This window comes from Quercus robur, chromosome 8 (genome assembly GCF_932294415.1).
Source record: "Quercus robur chromosome 8, dhQueRobu3.1, whole genome shotgun sequence".
NCBI lineage: Eukaryota > Viridiplantae > Streptophyta > Magnoliopsida > Fagales > Fagaceae > Quercus > Quercus robur.
Window position 1 is genome coordinate 64,481,075 of NC_065541.1, and position 7,233 is coordinate 64,488,307.

Consider the following 7,233-nt stretch of genomic DNA (forward strand, 5'->3'; position numbering starts at 1 on the left):
TCGAAATAAAAAGCTGTTAAAATAAAAGCAAATAGAAGTGAAGTAGAGCAGGTTCAGCAGTCAGGAGGAAAGATCCACAGGTTGCATCTTAGAGGTCATCTCGACGGAGTGGTGCTCGGGTGCAAGAGGCTGGGGATGAACATCTTCACCATGAGGTCCTTCAGTGAGGGGGTTGCTGATTACTTCTGTCCCGATCATCTCCACGTGGGCATCAATCTGCTCCACCAGCTCCCTCAAGCTATCCGTCTCCTCCTCATCGTTTGGACCGGCTTGGTTCTAAACGGCAGGGGCAGAAACTGGAACAGGGATCTGACTGAGGTCCCTAAGAGGGGAGTCCTCGGGCACTCCTAAGGCATACAGAGCAGCCATCCAGCCCTCCCGAAAATATAGTTGCTGAGCTTGCATCACTACCGACTCCACACCTTTCTCTACGTTAGCAAACCCCTCATCATACCACTTACTCTCATAAGTTTCGAGGGCCACCCACAAATCAGCAACTTCTTCGGATAGAGTAGAGTTCACACTCGCTGTTTCGGCTAGCTTCACCTTCGTTTCATTCTGTTGTGTCACCAGCTCCGCCGATCTCTTCTCTGCCGAGGCCCAGGATTTCTCCGCGGCAGCAGCCCTTTTATCGGCGGTCTCAGTAGTTTTTGTTTTCTCCTTGGCCGTTTTCACAGCCTCTTCCCTACCGGCTTTCTCCTGATCAACCTCCTCGGTAAGATCCTTCACCCTCTCATTCAGTATATGGGTTAGCTGGACGGCCTGTTAAAGACAATGTTATTCACACACGGTAAGTTGAAGTTACAACGAACACAGAAAATATAAGGAGGTGCGCGGAAGAAAAAAAAAAAGAGTGCAAAGGAAGAGAACTTACCGCGATAGTGTGCCATTGGAGTCTTCTCCCTATGGACTCATTGGTCCCATCAGAAAACGCACTAACATCCTCGGGTAGAAGGAGACCGTGGACCAAGCTTTGGGCAACACAGCCCCCTTCACCTTTCTCCCATGCCCGGACGCTTGCACTAGCCGGGAAGGGCGTGCCATCTAGCTCATACGTTGGTTGCCACAGTTGTGCCGGTCTGGAGGATGAGGCCACATTCGTTCCAACCTGGGCCGACGGCTCTCGAATGGTGATACCCCGAGAAGGTTGGTGGGGAGTTTGGACTTGACCTTCTCCCGGGCCGGTGGAGGATAGATCGGCAATCCTTTATCTCTTACGTTGCCGCCCGGGAGGAGGGGGAGGTGGAGGATGAGCGGGAGGAGACGGGACACGCCCTTGAGGTGGCTGTTGTTGCTGAATGGCCTGGCTTGCCCCAGGAATGAAACGGCTGACAGTCAAAGTCTTACTGGTCACCATGTCTTTGGGGACAAAGTGTGTCCTGGAAGAGTCACTAGATTCCGCGGCTTCTTGCGCGGCTACTTGAACTGGATTCTCGGGTTCGGCAGGTACGACTTCATGTTGAACAGCCTCGTGAGCACGTTCCTGGAGATATCTGGATGCTGCTTCTGCTGATTCGTCCCTTATAGGGGCAAGTTCATCCGAACAGGTGTACTGCGGGCAGAGGTCTCGGGCTTTGCCTACAGTAAAGTTAGGGGGAAGGAAATTCGCGTACCGAACATCTATATAGGAGAGGAGCGAACTATCAACAATGAGGGCTTGGCTGAAAGGTTGCAAAGTGGAGTACACCGGGTCCACGCTAGGAATAAGGTGAGACGTGCGGAGTTGCCCGTCCCGGTGCACAAAGATTTCAGACCTTAGCACAAAATTCAGGTCCCGAACGTGAATTGTTCTGATCTCCTGGGTGAACACTGAACCCTCTGCAGCAAAAGAAGACAAATCAGGGTTAGAGTAAATAAAGTATTTACAAATTTAGGAAATATGATAAATTAAAGGTTAGGACGAACTAACTTCGTGCCGTGACAAAGGGGGAGGGATGTCACTGGCAAACCAATTGCCGCGCACCCGAAAATATTCCTCGGCGGAATTCCTATTAGAGTCCGGCAAACATGAAATCAGCCGTACCCTTGTATCTCTAGTCTTTAAGTAGTAATTTGATTTCTTCTTTCCACAAAGGCTGTACATGTGGTTTACGTCGTGGTGGTCTAATTGCAAGCCGAACGTTTGATTCAGTCTACCCATACAACTCACTACTCGGAAAAAGTTGGGGGGAAGTTGGTTGGGACTCAATTCGTAGTATCTAAGGGTGTTAAGTAAAAGCGGGTCTATGGGAAAGTTGACCCCGCCTTCTAGGATGGACATCAATGGAAAAAGGGTCGTGCCTGCCCCTCTGTGGAGGGCGATCTCACTTTCATGGCAATAAGCCAACTCCACATCATCAGGGATGTTAAAGGTTTGCCTAAAAGCGGCTAAGGGCGCTCCGGCGTTCAAGAGATAAGCAAAACCCATCCTAAGCCTAGAAATTAAAAAGGGCTCTGGGGAGGGAAATAAAAACAAAGGAAAGGGGAAGAAGACTTACTTCTAGCTCTAAGGAAGAGGAGGATTCTGGGTTAGTGGACTGAAACGCAGGAGAATGCTCGGCAGAGAGAAATTTTGAAGTAACAGAGAGTGAAAAGTGAGAAAATGGATTAAGATGAATTATTTATAAGAGCCAAGGAAAAGCATCAGTTGGTGTACAATAATTAACATTAATTAGCAATGATGAAGTAAAAGGGAGTGACCTTAGAAATGCCCAGAGCAATCCACACGTGCGCATCGGTTTGTGAACCGCCAAGTAATAATGACGGCAGAACCAGAGGGTCAGAAGCGACGCGTCTTTTGAGGAGCGCATTTATGGATTGCTATTGTATGGCACCTAACGTTCAAGTTCATATTGGGACTTGGACCATGAATTAATGATATGGGCTGGGGGTCCAACCTTCACATCAACAAAAGTCCCGGCCTAAGCCCACAATAACTACCAATCTGAATTGAGTGTTGTCTGGATACTTAAAAAGCGGACTGCATACGCCCCGCTCACAAGCTGCTCGGGAAACCATTTCCAGGCACTATATACATGCTCAGTCACATTGCCCGGTCACATCGCCATTTAAGTGCTCGACAGAACCTTAGGAAACTCCGCTGCCGAACATATGTACTAAAGTGGGAACCGTTCCCAAAGCCACTCGTACCTAAAAATCCACTTAAGTCCATCGACATTGGACCTTTCTTTGCACTAAGGAAGAAGATAATGATGATCATCCCATTAACAAAGGCTATAAATAGGAGAAACGAAAGAGGAGGAAAGGGATGCAATTTTGAGGAAAGAAAAGAGAGAGAGTGTAGGAAAGGATTTGAGAAGAAGATAACATTGAGAAAGAGAGGAAAGTGATCTCAATGAGTCCCTAAGCCTAGAACAACCCAAGGTAGGATACCCAGACCAACCAGATAAATAAATTGTGAGCCCAAATAGTGGTTTGGCCCAGCAAGCCCATCTTTGGAGCCTACAATTCCAATACATTATTTAGAGTCCTAATTATTATTATTGTAGGGAAGATAGGCCCAGAAACGTATACTGGGCCATAGGCCCTATCTGAGGACACTTAGTAGTTTGAGGACAAGAAATGTTGATGTAGAAGTGCAGGCTAGTAAATAGTGGAAAGTGACTAGTTATAAGAGTTCAAGAAGGTGGTCCAAGGACAAATTCCTCCTCGACTATAACGGTGCAAAGGTCAGAAGGGTTGACTTGCCATCAAGAGCAATGTTCCAGCCAATTCTACTGTTAAGGATAAGTATCAAGAAGTAACGAGACATGGGAAAGATAAGAAATATCTGAGGAAAGGCTGCTACCACCGCATTAAATGCTCTGCAGCTAACTCTTTGACCGCATTAATGTGGAAGTGATACCTGAACAGTGATTTTCATCCTTACAATTACTCCTAAAGACTTTAGGAAGGTGTTGATGGGACAAGGATCAAAGCTAGCAACTTGATCTACACGTGGAGGGTGAAGATGGAAGGAAGAGGAGAGTATAAGAGAGAGAGAAGCCCCTGAATGTGAGGGATCAGAAAATTGAGAGGAAAACATTGTAGCAACAAGAACTGGACTTGTAATCAAATTGAAAAGAATTATATATAAGAACTAACCTCCTCGGATTGAGCCGATGACGATTTTCTTTCGATAAAACTAATTTATCTTTGTTTTCTTATCATCTGGATCCACTATAATTGTTATCCAACTCATTAGAGTCTAGTTTTCTAACCCACTCTCTACAAATTCATTGTATTGGGCTCTTGGGGCCTATATCCTATTACCTTTTGGGCTTAGGAATCAAATTGAGTCCTTACAATTATTATTATTACTACTATTATTTAAGGGGCTTCCCCTGTTTGGATTCCTCATTTTTTAGTTCAAAAATACCCCTACACCCCTATGTTTAAGTATAGACAAAACTAAAGGACAATCCGGTAAAAATGCAACTCTAACTCCCATTAAAACATTGCCTAAAAAATAGGACTACTCTTCTATTAATTTTCAAATTGATTTATTCACTTATAAATTAGATTTTCAAAATAAAAATTATATATATATATAAAATAAAAAAACACAGTTTTTTTTCTCTACAAAATAGGACTACTAACAAAAAAAAAAAAAAAAGCCTCATCACATGCGTGAAGCGCGTGTGATGATGCTAGTTATTATTATTGCTATTTAGAAAAATTGAAAAAATATGACAAGAATCAATGTGATGTTTTAAAGATTTTTTATCGGAAAAAAAAATATCAATGAAAGTGGAGGAGATTAGCCCTCCAGTGTAAAAACAGAAGGGAGCTTGATTACAAAACCCACCAACTATTATGCACGTATAAAAATGATATATGAATAAATAAATTATAAATATTTGCAAAATAAAATTATACAATAATCAATTATTTAATTATTATTTATCAATAAAATTATTTACTCTATAAGTTCATGACAAACACAGTGCAACACATGAAATTTTAACTAGTAAAATATAAAATAAATCATCAATATTTCTTCCCTTGTCTTTATCTTTTCCCAGCAACATATATGCTAAAATAAAATATTTATATCTCCTATTTTGGATTGGTTAGATGCTAAGTCAAAATAATATTTTTATTTTTATTTACAAGTCATGATGTTGTGATTTCCATAAAGAACCAGAATTTAAATAATTACTTTTGCATTATACATTTCATTTAAATTTTAATGAATTTGTCATAATTTGTGGTTTATATTGTGTTTGTCATTATTTATTTGGAGGAAGATTAAAAATAAAAAATGAAGATCTGATATAGATTGTTTGAGTAAAATAAATAATTCTTTTAAGATTGTTAGGAATAAACAAAACATAAGAAACTCAAATTTGTAGGAATTTATTAGATTTCTAGTTAAACCAAACATAGGATTGTTATATTCATAGGTATCCAAATTATAAGACATCACATTTCAAGATATTTGGATGCTAGGGAAATATGGATTCTTCGGTACGAAAAACCACTAAAGGTGTTTTAGATACAAATATCCTCCCATTTGCTAGAGGAGTACTAGACTTTTTTGAATATTTTTGGAGTTCTAACATAACTTTATATATGTAATGCAGAATATCATATCATATTATCATTTAAAGGATATCATACTCGATCAAAACAAAACATTAAAGGTTATATAAGTCGATAACATAAGCTAACTCCTGTTAGCTTATTTCTTTCTTTCTTTTTTATAAGTCTCTGTTATCTTATTTCACTAGAATTCGAATTCAGGCATTTTGAGATGCGAAGCAAACATATAAATAATATCTACAATATCTTCAAAGATCTCGGTTGTCAATAACCCAACAATTTTTCCACATTAAGCGACAAATCAATCATGTTCTGCTACCAATTTTTTCTCTTTTCTTTACCTTGCATTGCACACTTCCTATACTCAATAATATTTTTTTATGATACATTATTAGAACTCGTTACTATAAGCATAACAATCGTACTCCCCAAAAAATATTCTATAAAAAGTGTTCCCAAACTAGTACTATTTTTTTTCTTCTTCCTTCTTTTCTTTTCTTTTTTTTTGGGAGAAAAAAACATACTAGCATTCTAGTAGCATAACTTCCTGAATTGGAACACGTATAGATGTACTTCTGCTTACTTGTGAGTTGTGACTTGTGATTGGCCAAAGTCCCATTCAATTATATATAGCGTAAATGTTTAATTGTAGATTCCAATTAACTAAATTGATACAATTTTATCTTAGAACAAGAGACTCTTTTTTAGAGGAATAAACAAGAGACTTGATTTTGAAGATTAAAAAAAAAAAAAAAAAAAACCCTCGTTTAAGGCTTAAAATGATGAAAATATTAAAGAACAACCATCATGGATTAAACAACATAAATTTTTAATCCTATAATATCTCAAATTAAAAAAAGTGAATAAAATGCCTTATTTGCCTTACAAGGCATCACGTCGAACCCAAGGAACAAAATTCTGTATATGTCGTGTCCCACTTAAACTCATCTTGCTGGATTCTATGATTGTCTAGGGCAATCAAGGTCTATAATAATAAACAAGAAATTTTTTAAAAACCAATAAGTTAATTCCAGTCAACTATTAATTAACCTTGGTTTATAGGATTTTTAGCCTCAGCATTGCGTTAAGTATTCTTGCATCATCACTTGGGAAATCTTAATTATTAATTTTATTCCTTTTAAGATAACTTCTAAACATCCCTACCGCCAACAAACTCAAAAGCGACATATATTTTATGGATTTTATATATGAGCAACGTCATTTGTCGGTGTTATTAGTATCGATTATTAATAAAACTGCTGCTTTTCTCCTACGTGATGATTTGGGATAGACACTAGTGCCAGCAATTGATAAGAACTGGTGCAAGTCAAACTTTGACAAAACTCGATCTTCATTGATATTTGATTGGACAACGGACCGGCCCTTCATTCAGAAACAACATACTTATCACGGATATTATAAGATATATCCGAAAACGATAATGTTGTACTTCCTCTCTCTCTCACATTAATAATTTATTATTTTATATTATTATGAATTTAATTAGTAAGGATACATTATTATATGAGATAAAAAGTAAAGTTTTCAACTCTCATATTTTAGCCAAATGTGTGACTCGTAATAGTCATTTGATTTTTAAATACACGTCTTACATTTACATAAAATTAAAAAGAATCGGAAGATTTAATGAGAGGAGATAAGATCCTTCTCTTCGACTTGGAGTGTTGCATAAATACTCCTTTATCACAT